The sequence below is a fragment of the Triticum aestivum genome, chromosome 5B (genome assembly GCF_018294505.1).
Source record: "Triticum aestivum cultivar Chinese Spring chromosome 5B, IWGSC CS RefSeq v2.1, whole genome shotgun sequence".
Taxonomy (NCBI): domain Eukaryota; kingdom Viridiplantae; phylum Streptophyta; class Magnoliopsida; order Poales; family Poaceae; genus Triticum; species Triticum aestivum.
The window spans coordinates 589,004,790-589,024,444 of record NC_057807.1 but is presented as its reverse complement, the minus strand read 5'-3'; positions in this window follow the sequence as shown (position 1 = coordinate 589,024,444).

Here is a 19,655-nt window from a genome sequence, read left to right as displayed (position 1 = left end):
CCTTACTGCACAGGTATCATAAGCCGGCAGTACAATTCAATATCACATGTATGATATTGTTACTATAATTATGTTTAAGTTCTGGTTAAAATCAGCCCTATCTATAATTATTTTAAATGTCAATGGTTATATGTGAGGTATTATGACCCGCCCTGTGGTGAACCGCCAAGGGCTTTTTTGATCTACTTTCGTGCAGGATGTATCAAAATTTTCATCTGCACCAATCAACATCATGATAACTTTAAAAGGATAATTATCAAGTGCCGACTTAACAGCGTTGAGTACAACAAAAATGTGCACGATGGCATAGCACAACAAAGTTATGGCTACCCTACTACATGACTCAAGGAGTCAAAATGATTAACTGTTTTTCAGAAGGTCATAAATATTAACCGCCCATCAGTTGACTCTTCTTGACTCTGATGGCTTGAAGCTTCTGGATCATCCCTCTCCGCTTCTTCGTCCTGTTCTACTTCCTCGAAGATTGGTGATGACCAGTCAATGCAATTTAAAGCTTGGAATTCAGCCTCATCATCAATGAGCTCGGCCGGGTCAACTTCAGGAGCAAAAGTGTGCTTACAGATTGGGGGTATCAGATCCTTCACTTTGTAAGACGGTGTCGGCATCTTATGATTTTCCATCATAAGCCAGCTGATATCTGGACAAGTTTGTTTCATTTGTGATCAGACTGGCCAGGGGACGTATGTCCTTCACGCAGGCGGCAAAGTATTTCTTGTAAAACGGGGTGCTGTCTTCTTCAAGCTCGGGTGCCCGGTTGATATATCGGCCAGGTCTAGCTCTGGAAGCCAAGCTTTGGCCCGGCTTAAGGTCGTCATAGCTCCGGCTCTTGTACATGATCGCTTCATCTCACTAAACCTCTCAGGCAGAATGGAAAGCTTTCTCAACACGTCAACCAAGAGAGTGGGGGCTTGGTTAGATGGAGAAATTGTGGCCAATGCATGCTGAGCCTCGGTATAAAGATGTTCCACTAGTGTATAAACTGCCTTCGACTTCACAAGCATATCCTGGTTGAGATCGGTGCTCCTGTGACCTGCATAATGATCATGGACGGATTAGTGGTGGTTCATATCATCATGGAAGATATTCAAATATGACAATCATAAGGCGACTTACCAAAGATAGCCGAAACCATCTGCGATACATGACGTTTTAAGCTGAAAAGTTCCATAGTCACCTCCTCAAGAGCCGCCTCTGCCTTTTCAGCCCGTTGTGTCAAGGCAATCTTATCTTCAGCCCAGGAGTTTTTCTCGACTTCAAAGCCGGTCTTCTGTTTTTCTGATTTAGCCACACTGAATTCAAACTTTGAGTTTGCCTTCTGGGTTTCAGATTCTTGCAGCTCTAGACAATTATTCAAGACAGACAACTCTGATTGAAGTTGAGCAGTGGTGGTGTGTACATGCACCGGTTTAAAGTCATAATTCAAACTTAGCTAAAAACATAAAGTCCCAAGCCTTTTGCAAGCAACAACACTTTGCACTTGGGGGCTAATGTCTGCTGAAAAATTATTCATGCAATGGTTTATGTGAATAAGTCCCAAGCACTTTGCAAGAAAGAGTACTTGGCACTTGGGGGCTAATGCATATTGCTTGTCTTGTTATAACTTTGCGATAACCCATATGTGCTACAAACGGCCACAGTCGGCTCACGCGAACTACACAAGTAAGTACTGCTTTCAAGAGTATGAAGGACCAACTCATTCATGTTGATTAAGACGGCCCTTGGGGGCTACGAATTCAGCATTTATCATTAAGATTTATTTTAAACCAAATGGTTTAAGCTGGATCTGAAGGATTCTTTCAAAGGTTGTTATTTATGCTCATGGTAATCAAGTCTATAACATATTCACATTCATCATAAATACTAGACTTGGGGGCTGGCAGGATGTGCATAACTTAATAATGTGTTCTTCCTTGGCGGAATTCTTGGCCAGGGCAGTGGGTCTTCCCGTCTCTCTACAGCCGGTACTGGTGATCACTACATCATCATCTTGTGTGTCAGCCATCTTAAGAGGGGCTGAGGCTTCAGGATTTAAAGGGTCGTTGTTGGCTTGATCGATAGGCGGACCAGGACTTACTGCTAGAATGTCAAGAACCGGCTTAGACGGTTGAGGAACAGAGGCCTTAGGCACTGCAGTTTGTTGCTTCGGTTCACTGACTTTCGGGTCTTCGACCGATTTATTCACCTTTACCTTCTTGCTGGGCTTGGCTTTGCCACAGCATGAGTCATGAAAGGTCAGTATAAGTATCAAGAAGCATAATGAGAGAATAAGTAATTGTTATTACCCGGGAGCAGTCTTGAAAGCCGGCAGATGAGATTGAGATTAGTCGCCGGAAGAGGAACGAGACATTTCCTGATAATTTGAGTCGGAAGAGTTGAGTGGTTGGCGGATGAGACCCGCCAAGGATAAAAGGAGTTTAAGTTGGGGGTGACCTCGTTTCGACGCTTCTTCAGAGTGTTCGGTAAGCTGGAGGACAATTCTTCATCCCTGCTAGTCTGAGTCTGACACCGGCTCTCGTGCTGCTGTTGCTTCAAAAGAAAGTGAGGATCCTGATAAGCTAAGGGATGTGAAAAGCTTACTTTCCGGGTTACTCTTCGAATTTTCTGTCTTCGCAAGGGCTCGTAGTCGTAGGAAATGATACTTACCTCTTCTTTGAGTGCTTGACTGGTCCCCATGTCATTTTGATGATAATCAATGTCAATAAGATGGTTGAAAAAGGAGCCAAGAGAGTCAAGGGCTACCTCCGACTCAGAGCTATCGTCCAGTTCAAGCATATCCGAAGCACTGGGTTTCTTTCCCTTCTTCTTAGTAGTTCTCTTGGCGGCTTTCTTGGCCTTCCTAGCCCTTTTGGCAGCTTCATGGCCATATTCCTTCCTCCAGAAGTCATCATTAGCCTGTCAAAGTCATCAAAATTGAGTTAAAGCAAAATATTAAGGATGAAGGTAAAATAAGTAATTTGGCGGCTTATTTCTAGTGCCGGGTTAGATTTGCAAACAGGGCTTAGGCCCACCTTGCTGCAGTCTACCAGGATTTCATGCAGAAGAGACTTCGTCATCTCGTTGATGGCATCGTGAGTTAAGTCCTCAGAGCTATGGTGCAGTGGATCTTTTTTGGCACCAGTGTAAGTGCACATTAATCTAGAGCAGCGAATTAAGGGAATGACCCTTCATGAAACCCAGCATCGAACTAAGTCAATGCCAGTCAAGCCGTTTCCCAATAGAGCCTTAACCTTGGCAATGGTAGGGGCGAGCCTTTTGCGTTCAACAACTGTCAGTTTGTGAGGGAGAGGATGATTTGATTCAAGACGTAGGGCGTGAAAGCCGGGCAGTCGGTTCTCGTTAGCTGGAGAAGTATCCTTGCAGTAGAACCATGTCTAGTTCCAATCCTTGGGATGACTCGGTAGGCACACGTAAGGGAACATGGCATCTCTCCGTCGCTGGATTGAGATCCCACCAAGTTCCAAGTTGGGTCCATTAGAGTACTCGTTCTGGCGGTTCAAATAAAAGTACTCTCAGAATAGCTCCACACTGGGCTCCTCTTGAAGGTATAGCTCACAGAACACTTGGGAATTGCATATATTTGACACAGAATTGGGTCCGATGTCTTGAGGATGAAGGTTGAAAAAGTGTAAAACGTCCCGGAAGAATTTAGAGCCGGCAGTGAGAAGCCCCGGTTCATGTGATTGGTAAAGACAATGATTTCATCATCTTTTGGTTGAGGTTTCTCCTCTTCCGGCTTAGGAGCGCGGTAATGCATGACAGACTTCTTTGGCAAATAGTCGGTTTTCACAAAGTCCTGGAGTGTGTTCTCAGTGACAGTGGAAGGAACCCAGTTACGGGAAGTGGCTGTCTTTGGGGCCATTGCAAAGAAAGAAGCCTAAAAAGGAAAAAGAACAAGTTTGCCGGTTCAAAATTAAGCCGGTGGGAAAGTATTACAACACATATTTAGAATGGCGGCTTAAAATGGGGCCTAATGGTATATGACTAGTTACAGCGGGCTATGTAAGCCGCCATGAGCAGTTTGATGTCTATCAAAGGAGAAATCTGTTGAGCATTGAATTTAACTACAACCGGTGATATAAGCTGCCATGACCAAGTTGGTTTGTCAGGAAGAAAATTTTACTAAGTCCCAGACAAACAGGTTTCACAGATCACAATTATAAATTTGGATCTGGCGCTGTGTGAAAAAAGAAAATAAATCAAAAACCTAAAGCATTACAACAGTAGAAGAACTAGTATAAAGGGGACATCTATGCAGCATCGAAGCAGGCTTTGAGACAGCAAAAGGAAGGGAAACAGGTTCAACATGTCCTAAAAGGTATGCTCAGATCTAAAACGAGAACTATGAAGAACTATGAAGAACTACGAAGAACACGATGAACTATTGAAACCCTAATGTGGTATGGAGCATGGAAGGGGGAAAACTTACAAATGCAGATCAGACTGCGGTGGAGCGCTGGTAATTTCTGGCCCGGACCAGGTTGATGCAGTGGCCGAGGATGAGGCAGACGATGAGCTTCGCGGTGAAGGTGGAGCTCGAGCAGCAGGAGAGTCACGAGAAGAGGAAGACGAAGGAAAGGGGGAGAATTAGAAGGGGCCGTTCGACCCTATTTATAAGGAAAGGTAACAGATGGGCGCGAAAAACAAGGAGGCCAAAAACATGGTTATCCAGATGCTCGGGCGCCTCGATTATCAGGACGGCCATTAAGGTAAAGATCTGTTGAGATATGTTGGATATTGTGTGAATTAATGACAGGTGACATCATGGCGGGTTATCGCAATTCCAGGAGATGACGTCATGGCAGGTTATGAATTCATGCACAAATAAAGAAGGGAGGATTTTTTTCCTAAGTGTTGAAGATTGACATGAACAAGTTCAAATCAATCTGGGGCCTAATGTTGGAGATATAACTGTTAGGTATGACCCGCACAGGAGGGGCCGGGTTATACCTATGGCGATTCATTATATGAAGCCCACAAGGATATCGAAGATGGCGGTTCAAGATAAGGGCCCAAGGCCCAAGGGAGACTTAAGACCTGTAGAATAAACCGCCATATGTGTAAAGACTTGTATTATAAGGCATGTATAGGAAGTCCCCGAGCTGGACACGTTCTCTATGAGCCGGTCGGACTCCATGAGCCGCTGGGCTTCAACCTGTGTATATAAAGGGACGACCAGGCGGCGGTTTAGGGTAAGAAACAACAGATCGAAAGCTAGGTCAAGAGGATTCTCTCCCTGGTAATCGAGACATAAGCAATACCACCTCAAACTGGATTATGCCTTTACCTTCACCGCAACTGTCGAAGCAGTATAACTCATGTGTCTTTTGTCCCGTTTAACCCCTTTAAGCTAACCTAGTTGCGATGGCTCCATGACTAAGTCCCTTCGCTAGGACATCTGCCGTGACTATTCCACGACACTCGCGGTACATCAAGATCGTGCCAAATCAAGAACGTGAGAGAAAGAGATCAAACACATAGCTACTTGTACATACCCTCAGCCCCGAGGGTGAACTACTCGCTCCTCGTCATGGAGAGCGCCGGGATGGTGAAGATGGCCACCGGTGATGGCTTCCCCCCTCCGACAGGGGTGCCGGAACAGGGTCCTGATTTGTTTTTGGTGGCTACAGAGGCTTGCGACGGCGGAACTCCTGATCTAGGTTATGTTCTGGAGGTTTGGGGATTTCTAGGAGAGGTTGGCGTCGAGAACAAGTCAGGGGGCCCCATAGGGAGTTCATGAGGCAGGGGGCGCGCCCTCCATCCTCATGGGGCCCACGGGACTCCCCTTCGGTAACTCTTCGTTCCAGTATTTTTTTATTTTCCATAAAAAATCTCAGTTGATTTTCAGCGCATTCTGAGAACTTTTATTTCTGCACAAAAACAACACCATGGTAGTTCTGCTGAAAACAGCGTCAGTCCGATTTAGTTCTAACCAAATCATACCAAATTCATGTAAAAATATTATAAACATGGCATGAATACATCAAAAATTATAGATACGTTGGAGACGTATCAAGCATCCCCAAGCTTAATTCCTGCTCGTGCTCGAGTAGGTAAATGATAAAAACAGATTTTTTTATGTGGAATGCTACCTAACATATTTATGAATGTAAACTTCTTTATTGTGTCAAGAATATTTGGATCCATAAGATTCAAAACAAAAGTTTAATATTGACATAAAAACGATAATACTTCAAGCATACTAACAAAGCAATCATGTCTTCTTAGAATAACATGGCCAAAGAAAGCTATCCCTACAAAATCATATAGTCTGGCTATGCTCTATCTTCATCACACAAAATATTTAAATCATGCACAACCCCGATGACAAGCCAAGCAATTGTTTCATACTTTTGATGTTGTCAAACTTTTTCAATCTTCACGCAATACATGAGCGTGAGCCATGGACATAGCACTAAGGTGGAATAGAATATGGTGGCTGTGGAGAAGACAAAAAGGAGAAAGACAGTCTCACATCAACTAGGCTTATCAACGGGCTATGGAGATGCCCATAAATAGATATCAACGTGAGTGAGTAGGGATTGCCATGCAACGGATGCACTAGAGCTATAAGTGTATGAAAGGTCAAAAAGAAACTAAGTGGGTGTGCATCCAACTTTCTTGCTCACGAAGACCTAGGGCATTTTGAGGAAGCCCGTCATTGGAATATACAAGACAAGTTCTATAATGAAAAATTCTCACTAGTATATGAAAGTGACAACATAGGAGACTCTCTATCATAAAGATTATGGTGCTACTTTGAAGCACAAGTGTGGTAAAAAGATGGTAGCATTGCCCCTTCTCTCCTTTTCTCTCATTTTTTTGTTTTTTTGGGCCTTCTCTTTTTTAGCCTCTTTTGTATATTATTTTTATTCGTCCGGAGTCTCATTCCGACTTGTGGGGGAATCCTAGTCTCCATCATCCTTTCCTCACTAGGACAATGATCTAATAATGATGATCATCACACTTTTATTTACTTTACAACTCAAGAATTACAACCGATACTTAGAACAAAATATGACTCTATGTGAATGCCTCCGACTGTGTACCAGGATGTGCAATGAATCAAGAGTGACATGTGTGAAAGAATTATGAATGGTGGCTTTGCATAAATACGATGTCAACTATATGATAATGCAAAGCAATATGGCAATGATGGAGCGTGTCATAATAAACAGAACGGTGGAAGGTTGCATGGCAATATATCTCAGAATAGCTATGGAAATGCCATAATAGGTAGGTAGGTGGCTATTTTGAGGAAGGTATGCTGGGTGTATGGTATCGGCGAAAATTGCACGACACAAGAGAGCCTAGCAATGGTGGAAGGGTGAGAGTGCGTATAATCCATGGACTCAACATTAGTCATAAATAACTCACATACTTATTGCAAAAATCTATTAGTTATCGAAAGGAAGTACTACACGCATGCTCCTAGGGGGATAGATTGGTAGGAAAAGACCATCGCTCGTCCCCGACCGCCACTCATAAGGAAAACAATCAATAAATAAATCATGCTCCAACTCCATCATATAATGGTTCACCATATGTGCATGCTACGGGAATCACAAACTTTAACACAAGTATCTCTCAAATTCACAACTACTCTACTAGCATGACTCTAATATCACTATCTTCATATCTCAAAAGAATCCTAAAGAATCAAACTTCTCATAGTATTCAATGCAATTTATATGAAAGTTTTTATTATATCCCTCTTGGATGCCCATCATATTAGGACTAAATTTATAACCAAAGCAAATAACCATGTTGTTTAAGACTCTCAAAATAATATAAGTGAAGCATGAGAACAAACGACAAACTACTCCAAAAGATATAAGTGAAGATCAATGAGTAGTCGAATAATTATGTAACTATGTGAAGACTCTCTAACATTTAAGAATTTTAGATCTTGGATATTATTCAAACAGCAAGCAAGGCAAAATAAAACAAAATGACACTCCAAGCAAAACACATATCATGTGGTGAATAAAAATATAGCTCCAAGTAAAGTTACCGATGAACGAAGACGAAAGAGGGGATGCCATCTGGGGCATCCCCAAGCTTAGGCTCTTGGTTGTACTTGAATATTACCTTGGGTTGCCTAGGGAATCCCAAAGCTTAGGCTCTTGCCACTCCTTATTCCACAGTCTATCGAATCTTTACCCCAAACTTGAAAACTTCACAACACAAAACTCAACAGAAAACTCGTAACCTCCGTTAGTATAAGAAAATAAATCACCACTTTTGGTACTATTGTGAACTAATTATAAATTCATATTGGTGTAATATCTACTATATTAAAACTCCTCTATAGTTCATACCCTCCGATACTACTCATAGATTCATCAAAATAAGCAAACAACACATAGAAAACAGAATCTGTCAAAAACAGAACAATCACTAGTAATCTATAACTATCCAATACTTTTGTAACTCCAAAAATTCTGCAATAAATTGGTGGACGTGAGGCATTTGTCTATTAATCTTATGCACAAAGAATCAACTCAAAATCACTCTTCTATTAAAAATGACAAATAATCTCATGATCATAAAAGTTTCTATTTTTCAGCAAAATCAAATCAACTTTCATCCAAGTCTTCCCAAAGGTTCTACTTGGAACTTTATTGAAACAAAAGCTATAAAACATGATTAATCAGTAGCTTAATCATGTGGACACACAAAAATAGTAGGTTTAAATATAAGGTTGTCTCCCAACAAGCGCTTTTCTTTAATGCGTTTTTAGCTAGGCATGATGATTTCAATGATGCTCACATAAAAGATAAGAATTGAAACACAATGGGAGCATCATGAAGAATATGACTAGAACATTTAAGTCTAACCCACTTCCTATTCCTAGGGATTTTGTGAGCAAACAACTTATGGGAACAAGAATCAACTAGCATAGGAAGGTAAAACAAGCATAACTTCAAGATTTTCAACACATAGAGAGGAAACTTGATATTATTGCAATTCCTACAAGCATCTATTCCTCCCTCATAATAATTTTCAGTAGCATCATGAATGAATTCAACAGTATAGCCATCACATAAAGCATTCTTTTCATGATCCCAAGCATACAAAGTTTATTACTCTCCACATAAGCGAAATTCTTCTCATTTGGACTAGTGGGAGTATCATAAGAAACTCGAATACTATAAATTGTTTCCACATTAAAAGAATAATGTTCAGAAAAAGGGTAATCATAATCATGACAATTTTTATAAATATAATCATCACAACTTTTTATAGCATAGGTATCATCACAATAATCATCATAAGTAGCAACTTTGTTCTCATCAAAATAAATTGAAACCTCTTCCAAGATAGTGGAATCATTACTAAATAAAGTCATGACCTCTCCAAATCCACTTTCATAATTATCACAATAAGATTCAACACCCTCCAAAATAGTGAGATCACTACTTCCTAAAGTTGACATGCTCATAAATATAATGCTCATAAATAGGAGGCATGCTATCATCATAATAAATTTGCATATCAAAACTTGGGAGACTAAAAATATCATCTTCATTAAAAATAGCATCCCCAAGCTTGGGACAAACATTATTTGCAGCAAATAAATTTTCAAACATGTCATTCTCATCAAACATAGCATCCCCAAGCTTGGGCCTTTGCATATCATAAGCATAATCACTCTCATCATTAATAATATGGATAACACCAATAGTATAGCAATTATAATCATCACAATGAGTAGTAGGAGCAACATCATCTGGGAGGGATACCTTTTTACCTTTTGTTCTCCATCTATTATTTTTATTCTCCACATTATGTGTGAGTTTAGTCCTCTTTTTGGAGCTCCTTATTAAAGAGATTGGTTGAATAGAAAGCTCCTCCTTGTTACCTGATTCATCATAAGAAAGAATAGGAGGATATTGGGAAATCTCTTCCCTTTCATAAGTATTCTCTTCATCTTCTATTTGTTTTCTTGTCTTTATGTAATTGGCAATATAAGGATTTTCAATGCAATTCACCGCATAATACATATAAATTTCCTCTAGATCAAAATCAAGAACTTTATCAAGGACAAATTCTGGAATATCCTTAGTTATACATTTCATTTCTTCATAACCCATAATCAAACTAAGTTCATTATGATGCGCAAGCAAAATCAAATCATCACAATTTTTGGACATGATTCGATCATGAAACAATTTGCGTAGGAGATTTAAATGATCACATTCATTGAAAAGTTCAAAAGGATGGCAAAGAAATTTTAAATTTTCAGCACAAGCATCTAGCCTCTCTTGCAACCATTTAGTTTCTGAACACTTATGCCTCTTGCAAAATCTATCTTTCCTATTTGATGTGTGCTTGCTAGCTCTATGAACTCCAGAAAAATTGGCATGCTTATAAGAAACATTTTCATCATGACTAGTGCAATAATCGTTAGTACTATGGATATTCAAAGAGTTCATACTAACAACATTGCAATCATGCTCATCATTCAAATATGTAGTGCCAAACATTTTAATGCATTCTTCTTCTAACACTTGGGCACAATTTTCCTTTCCATCATTTTCACAAAAGACATTAAAAAGATGAAGCATATGAGGCAACCTCCATTCCATTTTTTGTAGTTTTCTTTTATAGACTAAACTAGTGATAAAACAAGAAACTAAAAGATTCGATTGAAAGATCTAAAGATATACCTTCAAGCACTAACCTCCCTGGCAACGGCGCCAGAAAAGAGCTTGATGTCTACTACACAACCTTCTTCTTGTAGACGTTGGGTCTCCAAGTGCAGAGGTTTGTAGGACAGTAGCAAATGTCTATCAAGTGGATGACCTAAGGTTTATCAATCCGTGGGAGGCGTAGGATGAAGGTGGTCTCTCTCAAACAACCCTACAACCAAATAGCAAAGAGTCTCTTGTGTCCCCAACACACCCAATAAAATGGTAAATTGTATAGGTACAAGTGCAATATGGATGGTAGATATAGGTTTTTGTAATCTGAAATTATAAAAACAGCAAGGTAGCAAGTAGCAAAAGTGAGCGAAAACGGTATTGCAATGCTTTGAAACAAGGCCTAGGGTTCATACTTTCACTGGTGCAAGTTCTCTCAAAAATAATAACATAATTGGATCATATAACTATCCCTCAACATGCAACACAGAGTCACTCCAAAGTCACTAATAGAAGAGAACAAACAAAGAGATTATTGTAGGGTACAAAACCACCAATAAGTTATTCTTTCCGATCAATCCATTGGGCTGTTCCTATAAGTGTCACAAACAGCCCTAGAGTTTGTAGTAAAATAACACCTTAAGACACAAATCAACCAAAACCCTAATTTCACCTAGATACTCCAATGTCACCACAAGTATCCGTGGGTTTGATTATACGATATGCATCACACAATCTCAGATTCATCTATTCAAACCAACACAAAGAACTTCAAATAGTGCCCAATGTTTCTACCGGAGAGTCAAGACGAAAACATGTGCCAATCCCTATGCATAAGTTCACAAGGTCACTAAACCCGCAAGTTGATCACCAAAACATACATCAAGTGAATCAATAGAATACCCCATTGTCACCACAGGTATCCCATGCAAGACATACATCAAGTGTTCTCAAATCCTTAAAGACTCAATCCGATAAGATAACTTCAAAGGGAAAACTCAATCCATTGCAAGAAGGTAGAGGGGGAGAAACATCATAAGATCCAACTATAATAGCAAAGCTTGCGGTACATCAAGATCGTGCCAAATCAAGAACACGAGAGAGAGAGAGAGAGAGATCAAACACATAGCTGCTGGTACATACCCTCAGCCTCGAGGGTGAACTATTCCCTCCTCGTCATGGAGAGCGCCGATATGGTGAAGATGGCCACCAGTGATGGATTCCCCCCTCCAGCAAGGTGCCAGAACAGGGTCCCAATTGGTTTTTGGTGGCTACAAAGGCTTACGGCAGCGGAACTCCCGATCTAGGTTATGTTCTGGAGGTTTGGGGATTTATAGGAGAGGTTGGCATCGAGAACAAGTCAAGGCCCCCCACAGGGAGTCCACGAGGCACGGGGCGCGCCCTAGGAGGGGGTGCCCTCCACCCTCATGGGGCCCATGGGACTCCCCTCCGGTAACTCTTCGTTCTAGTATTTTTTTATATTTTCCGGAAAAAAATCTCCATTGCTTTTCAGCGCATTTCGAGAACTTTTATTTCTGCATAAAAACAACACCACAGTAGTTCTTCTGAAAACAACGTCAGTCCGGGTTAGTTCTAACCAAATCATACCAAAATCATGTAAAAATATTATAAACATGGCATGAATACATCAAAAATTATAGATACATTGGAGATGTATGAATATTCTACAAAGATCTTTATCGTTCGAACCGTTCTAACAACATACGTAATTCCCTTTGTCCATCGGTATGTTACTTGGCCAAGATTTGATCAACGGTATCTTCATACCTAGTTCAATCTCGTTACCGGCAAGTCTCTTTTGTTGGAGATATGCCCTAGAGGCAATCATGTATGATGATATTTCCTATGTGTTTATGAATAAAGATAGTCCTTGGGCATTATCAATGTTGTGTATTAGCAAGTACGTGACTTCTTTGTGGGACTATGCATTGTATGATGACTGTCCTAAAAGGTCCCTAGTCGAAAGGGCTGTGTGGACGCGCAGCTGACTAGACTAGAATATGACATGGTCGATGGCTTGGTATCACTAGCCATGAAGAATTGGATGCTAACCGGATAATATGGACTCGGAAGGATCTGGTTGGATTCGACATAGTCGGATTTGAGTTGAGATAAGGTTCGAGTCGGATAGACCTAACTATGAGACGCAGCGATATGTCATCTGTGAGTCTCTAGTACAACATACGTTCTATGCCCTAAGACCTGAGCTGGCGCATGTACTCGGGATGGAGACAGGCCTGCTTTGGGCTGACCAAACGCTACTCTGTAACTGGGTAGTTACAAAGGTAGGTTTCAGGCTTGTCCAGACCCATGCTGCGAGACGTGGTCGAGAAAGATGGGATTTGCCCCTCCGATCAGGAGAGATATACTCTGGGCCCCTCGTGTGATCCAACCAGGATAAGCATGGCCATGCGACAAGGATTATGAGATAATCCGGATAGTGGTCGGCATCACTGGAATGAGAAAGATGTCGGGTTAGGACAAGGATGACAATCTCGCCTTGATCCCGACAACATATATCATGTGGCAAAGGGAACAGACGTGTGACATGTTGTACAAGTTCGCCTAACCAGCTTCATAGTTTGCTTGGTGTTCGGCATGCCTTGCTAGAGGCCGCTACCAACCATGCAGTTCGGAGGTGATCCGAACTGCGACCAAGCCGACTTGAACCTAAGGGGTCGCATGCTTAAGGGAAGGAACCTAGGAGGTCAAATCCGAGGACACTGGTCGGATGTGATCCGAGCTGTATTCGAATTGTGGCCGAATAGACTTGTGGGCTTTAGGGTCCGTGCGAGGCCCAAGTGTAGAGCCTGCGATGGACGCCTATATAAAGTGGAGGTGCGGAACACTCATGCGGTTGATCGCTTCAGCGCAGTCACTAGCGTTTGCATGTGTTGCGAATAGCCACCTCCACTCACTGCCGGTTGTGTGTTCGGACCTAGCAGTCCGCCGCACGACATTCCTCCTGCACGCACGGATACCGTTAGAGGCGGTGCACTTGCGCCTCTCTGGCGAACCTGTTCGCGGGATCGGATTGGCTTACATGGGAGACCGACAAGGAGGAGACGACTCCGGGAACGCGCTACCTCAACTCTACTTCCGCTGCACGGCACTGCGCGTCTAGTGGTAACAATCTATGATCCATCTCCCATAGCATGTTCCTAGTTGTTCTGCGCGTAGGAAAATTTTAATTTTCAGTCGACGCACCCTACCATAGAACCCAATATCTTTACCCGTTCCATAATACATCACCTTGTGACTAACTCCTTAGTCATTTGCTTGCAAGCTTATGATGTGTATTACCGAGAGGGCCTAGAAATACCTCTCCGATATTCGGAGTGACAAATCCTAATCTCGATCTATGCCAACTCAACAAACACCTTCAGAGATACCTGTAGAGCATCTTTATGATCACCCAGTTATGTTCTGATGTTTGATAGAACATAAGGTATTCCTTCGGTATCTGTGAGTTGCATAATCTCATAGTCGAAGGAATATGTACTTGACATGAAGAAAGCAATAGTAATAAACTGAACAATCATTATACTAAGCTAATGGATGGGTCTTGTGCATCACATCATTCTCCTAATAATGTGATCCCGTTATCAAATGACAACACATGTCTATGGTTAGGAAACCTTAACCATCTTTGATCAACGAGCTAGTCTAATAGAGGCTCTCTAGGGACATGGTATTTTTTATGTATCCACACATGTATTTAAGTTTCCGGTCAATACAATTCTAGCATGAATAATAAAACCTTTATCATGATTTAGGAAATATAATAATAACCTTTTTATTATTGCCTCTAGGGCATATTTCCATGAGTCTCCCACTTGCACTAGAGTCAATAATCTAGCTTACATCGCCATGTGATTAACACACATAGTTCACATCGCCATGCGACCAACACCCAAAGAGTTTACTAGAGTCAATAATATAGTTCAGATCGCCATGTGATTAACACCAAAAGAGTAATAAGGTGTGATCATGTTTTGCCTGCGAGAGAAGTTTAGTCAACGGGTCTGTCATATTCAGATCCGTATGTATTTTGCAAATTTCTATGTCTACAATGCTCTGCATGGAGCTACTTTAGCTAATTTCTCCTCAATATGTATCCAAATTGAGACTCATAGTCATCTGAATCGGTGCCAAAGCTTGCATTGATGTAACTGTTTACAAAGAACTCTTTATCACCTCCATAACCAAGAAATATTCCTTAGTCCTCTAAAGATAATTTTGACCTATGTCTAGTGATATACTCCTAGATCACTATTGTACCCCCTTGCCAAACTCATGGCAAGGTACACAATAGGTTTGGTACACAACATAGCATACTTTATAGAACCTATGGCTGAGGCATAGGGAATGACTTTCATTCTCTCTCTATCTTATGCCGTGGTCGGGCTTTGAGTCTTAGTCAGCTTCACACCTTACAATATAGGCAAGAACTCCTTCTTTGATTGATCCATTTTGAACTCCTTTAAAATCTTTTCAAGGTACGTACTCATTACAAAATCTTATCAAGTGTCTTGATATATCTTTATAGATCTTAATGCCTAATATGTAAGCAGCTTCACCGAGGCCTTTCATTGAAAAATTCTTATTCAAGTATCCTTTTATGCTATCAAGAAATTCTATATCATTTCCAATCAGCAATATGCCATCCACATATAATATTAGAAATGCTACAGAGCTCCCACTCACTTTCTTGTAAATACAGGCTTCACCATAAGTCTGTATAAAACCATATGCTTTGGTCACCTCATCAAAGCGTATATTCCAACTCCAAGATGCTTGCACCAGTCCATAGATGGATCGCTGGAGCTTGCACACTTTGTTAGTAGCTTTAGGATCGACAAAAACTTTTGGTTGCATCATATACAACTCTTCTTTAATATCCATTAAGGAATGCAGTTTTTGACATCCATTTGCCAGATTTCATAATTATAAAATGCGGAAATTGCTAACATTATTCAGACGGACTTAAGCATCACTACTGGCGAGAAAGTCTCATTGTAGTCAACCCCTTGAACTTGTCGAAAACACTTTTGTGACAAGTCGAGCTTTGTAGATAGTGATATTACCATCAACGTTTGTCTTCCTCTTGAAAATCCATTTATTCTCAATAGCTTTCCGATCATTGGGCAAACCCAGCAAAGTCCACACTTTGTTCTCATACATGGATCCTATCTCAGATTTCATGGCCTCAAGCCATTTATTGGAATCTGGGCTCATCATAGCTTCTTCATAGTTCGTAGGTTCGCCACGGTCTAATAACATGACTTCCAAGATAGGAGTACCGTACCACTCTGGTGCGGAACGTGCTCTGTTCGACCTACGAAGTCTAGTAGTAACTTGATCCGAAGTTTCATGATCATCATCATTAGCTTCTTCTCTAGAGGGTGTAGGCATCGCGGGAACAGTTTTCTGTGATGTGGTACTCTCCAATTCGAGAGAAGGTACAATTACCTCATCAAGTTCTGCTTTCCTCCCACTCACTTCTTTCGAGAGAAACTCCTTCTCTAGAAAGGACACATTCTTAGCAACAAAGATCTTGCCTTCGGATTTGTGGTAGAAAGTATACCCAATTGTTTCCTTAGGGTATCCTATGAAGACGCACTTCTCCGATTTAGGTTCGAACTAATTAGGTTGAAGCCTTTTGACATAAGCATCGCATCCCCAAACTTTAAGAAACGACTGCTTAGGTTTCTTGCCAAACCACAGTTCATACAGTGTCGTCTCAATGGATTTAGACGGTGCCCTATTTAACGTGAATGCAGTTGTCTCCAATGGATAACCCCAAAACAATAGTGGTAAATTGGTAGGAAACATCATAGAACGCACCATATACAATAAAGTATGGTTATGACGTTTAGACACACAATTACATTGTGGTGTTCTAGGTGGTGTGAGTTGTGAAATTATTCCACATTGTTTTAAATGAAGGCCAAATTCGTAACTCAACTATTCGCCTCCATGATCAGATCGTAGAAACTTTATTTCTTGTTACGATGATTCTCCACTTCACTATGACATTCTTTGGACTTTTCAAATGTTTTAGACTTGTGTTTCATCAAGTAGATATACCCAGACCTACTCAAATCATCTGTGAAGGTCAGAAAATAACGATACCCACCGTGTTCTTCAACACTCATCAGACCGCATACATCAGTATGTATTATTTCCAATAAGTCATTAGCTCGCTCCATTGTTCCAGAGAATGGAGTTTTAGTCATCTTGCCCATGAGGCATGGTTCGCAAGTATCAAATGATTCATAATCAAGTGATTCCAAAAGTCCATCTTCATGGAGTTTCTTCATGCGCTTTACACCAATATGACCTAAACGGCAATGCCACAAATATGTTGCACTATCATTATCAACTTTGCATCTTTTGGCATCAATATTATGAATATGTGTATCACTATGATCAAGATTCAATAAATCATTCGCATGGGGTGTATGACCATAGAAGGTTTTATTCATGTAAACAGAACATCAATTATTCTCTGACTTAAATGAATAAACGTATTGCAATAAACATGATCTAATCATATTCATGCTCAATGCAAACACCAAATAACATTTATTTAGGTTCAACACTAATCCCGAAGGTAGAGGGAGTGTGTGATGGTGATCATATCAACCTTGGAATCATTTGCAGCACACATGATCACCTTGCTTTTAACTAGTCTCTGCAACTCCTATTTCGAGTTACTAATCTTAGCTACCGAACTGGTATCAAATACCCAGGGGTTACTTCGAACACTAGTAAAATACACATAAGTAACATGTATATCAAATATACCTTTGTTCACTTTACCATCCTTCCTATACGCCAAGTATTTGGGGCAGTTCCACTTCTAGTGAACATTTCCTTTGCAGTAGAAGCACTCTATTTCAGGCTTGGGTCCAGCTTTTGCCTTCTTCACGGGAGTAGTAACTTGCTTTCCATTCTTATTGAAGTTCCCTTTCTTTCACTTGCCCTTTTTCTTAAACTAGTGGTCTGGTTTAACCATCAACACTTGATGCTCTTACTTGATTTCTACCTTCACCAATTTGAGCATCGCGAAGAGCTCGGTAATCATTTTCATCATCCCCTGCATATTATAGTTCATCCAAAAGTTCTAGTAGCTTGGTGATAGTGCCTAGAGAACTTTGTCAATCACTATCTTATCTGGAAGATTAACTCCCACTTGATTCAAGCGATTGCAGTATGATACATCTCCAACGTATCTACTTTTCCGAACACTTTTGCCCTTGTTTTGGACTCTAACTTGCATGATTTGAATGGAACTAACCCGGACTGACGCTGTTTTCAGCAGAATTGCCATGGTGTTATTTTTGTGCAGAAATAAAAGTTCTCGGAATGACCTGGAAATCCACGGAGTCACGTTTTGGAACTCATAAAAAATATTGGCGAAAGAATCAATGTAAGGGGGCCCACACCCTGTTCACGAGGGTGCAGGACGCGCCCACTCCCCTGGGGCGCGCCCCCCTGCCGCGTCGGTCCCCTGGACCTCCACCGACCTCAACTCCAACTCCATATATTCACGTTCGGGGATAAAAAATCAGAGAGAAAGATTCATTGTGTTTTACGATACGGAGCCGCCGCCAAGCCCTAATCTTCCTTGGGAGGGCTGTTCTGGAGTCCGTTCGGGGCTTCAGAGAGGGGAACCCGTCTCCATCGTCATCATCAACCATCCTCCATCACCAATTTCATGATGCTCACCGCCGTGTGTGACTAATCCCATCGCAGGCTTGCTGGATAGTGATGGGTTGGATGAGATTTACCATGTAATTGAGTTAGTTTTGTTAGGGTTTGATCCCTAGTATCCATTATGTTCTAATATTGATGTTGCTATGACTTTGCCATGCTTAATGCCTGTCACTAGGGCCCGAGTGCCATGATTTCATATCTGAAACTATTATGTTTTCATGAATATATCTGAGTTCTTGATCCTATATTGCAAGTTAATAGTCACCTACTACGTGTTATGATCCGGCAAACCCCAGAGTGACAATAGTTGGGACACTTCCCGGTGATGATCGTAGTTTGAGGAGTTCGTGTATTCACTAAGTGCTAATGCTTTGGTCCGGTACTCTATTAAAAGTAGGCCTTGATATCCCTTTGTTTCCAATAGGACCCTGCTTCCACGGGAGGGTAGGACAAAAGATGCCATGCAAGTTCTTTTCCATAAGCACATATGACTATATTCGGAATACATGCCTACATTACATTGATGAATTGGAGCTAGTTCTATGTCACCCTATGTTATAACTGTTGCATGATGAATGCCATCCGACAGAATTATCCATCATTGATCCATTGCCTACGAGCTTTTCACATATTTATCTTTGCTAAGTTACTTCTCCGTTGCCACTGTTATGATTGCTACAAAACTGCTACTGTTACTTTTGCCACTGTTACCGTTACTTCCATACTACTTTGATACTAAATACTTTGCTGCAGATATTAAGTCTTTCAAGTGTGGTTGAATTGACAACTCAGCTGCTAATACTTGAGAATATTCTTTGGCTCCCCTTGTGTCGAATCAATAAATTTGGGTTGAATACTCTACCCTCAAAAACTATTGCGATCCCCTATACTTGTGGGTTATCAAGAGCTTTTTCTGGCGCCATCGCCGGGGAGCATAGCTCTATTCTTTGAGTCACTTGGGATTTATATCTATTGATCACTATGAGGAACTTGAAAGATGAAAGAACCAAGATTTTTCCCTCAACTACGAGGGGAGGTAAGGAGGGAAGATACTAATGGCGCACCACGGTCAGGTGCGCCATTAGTAATTTTTTTTATTTTTTTGATTCATTTTGAATTTTGAAGGCGGGAAGATACTAATGGCGCACCATGGTCAGGTGCGCCATTAGTAATTTTTTTTATTTTTTTGACTTATTCTGAAATTTGAAGGAGGGAAGATACTAATGGCGCACCATGGGCAGGTGCGCC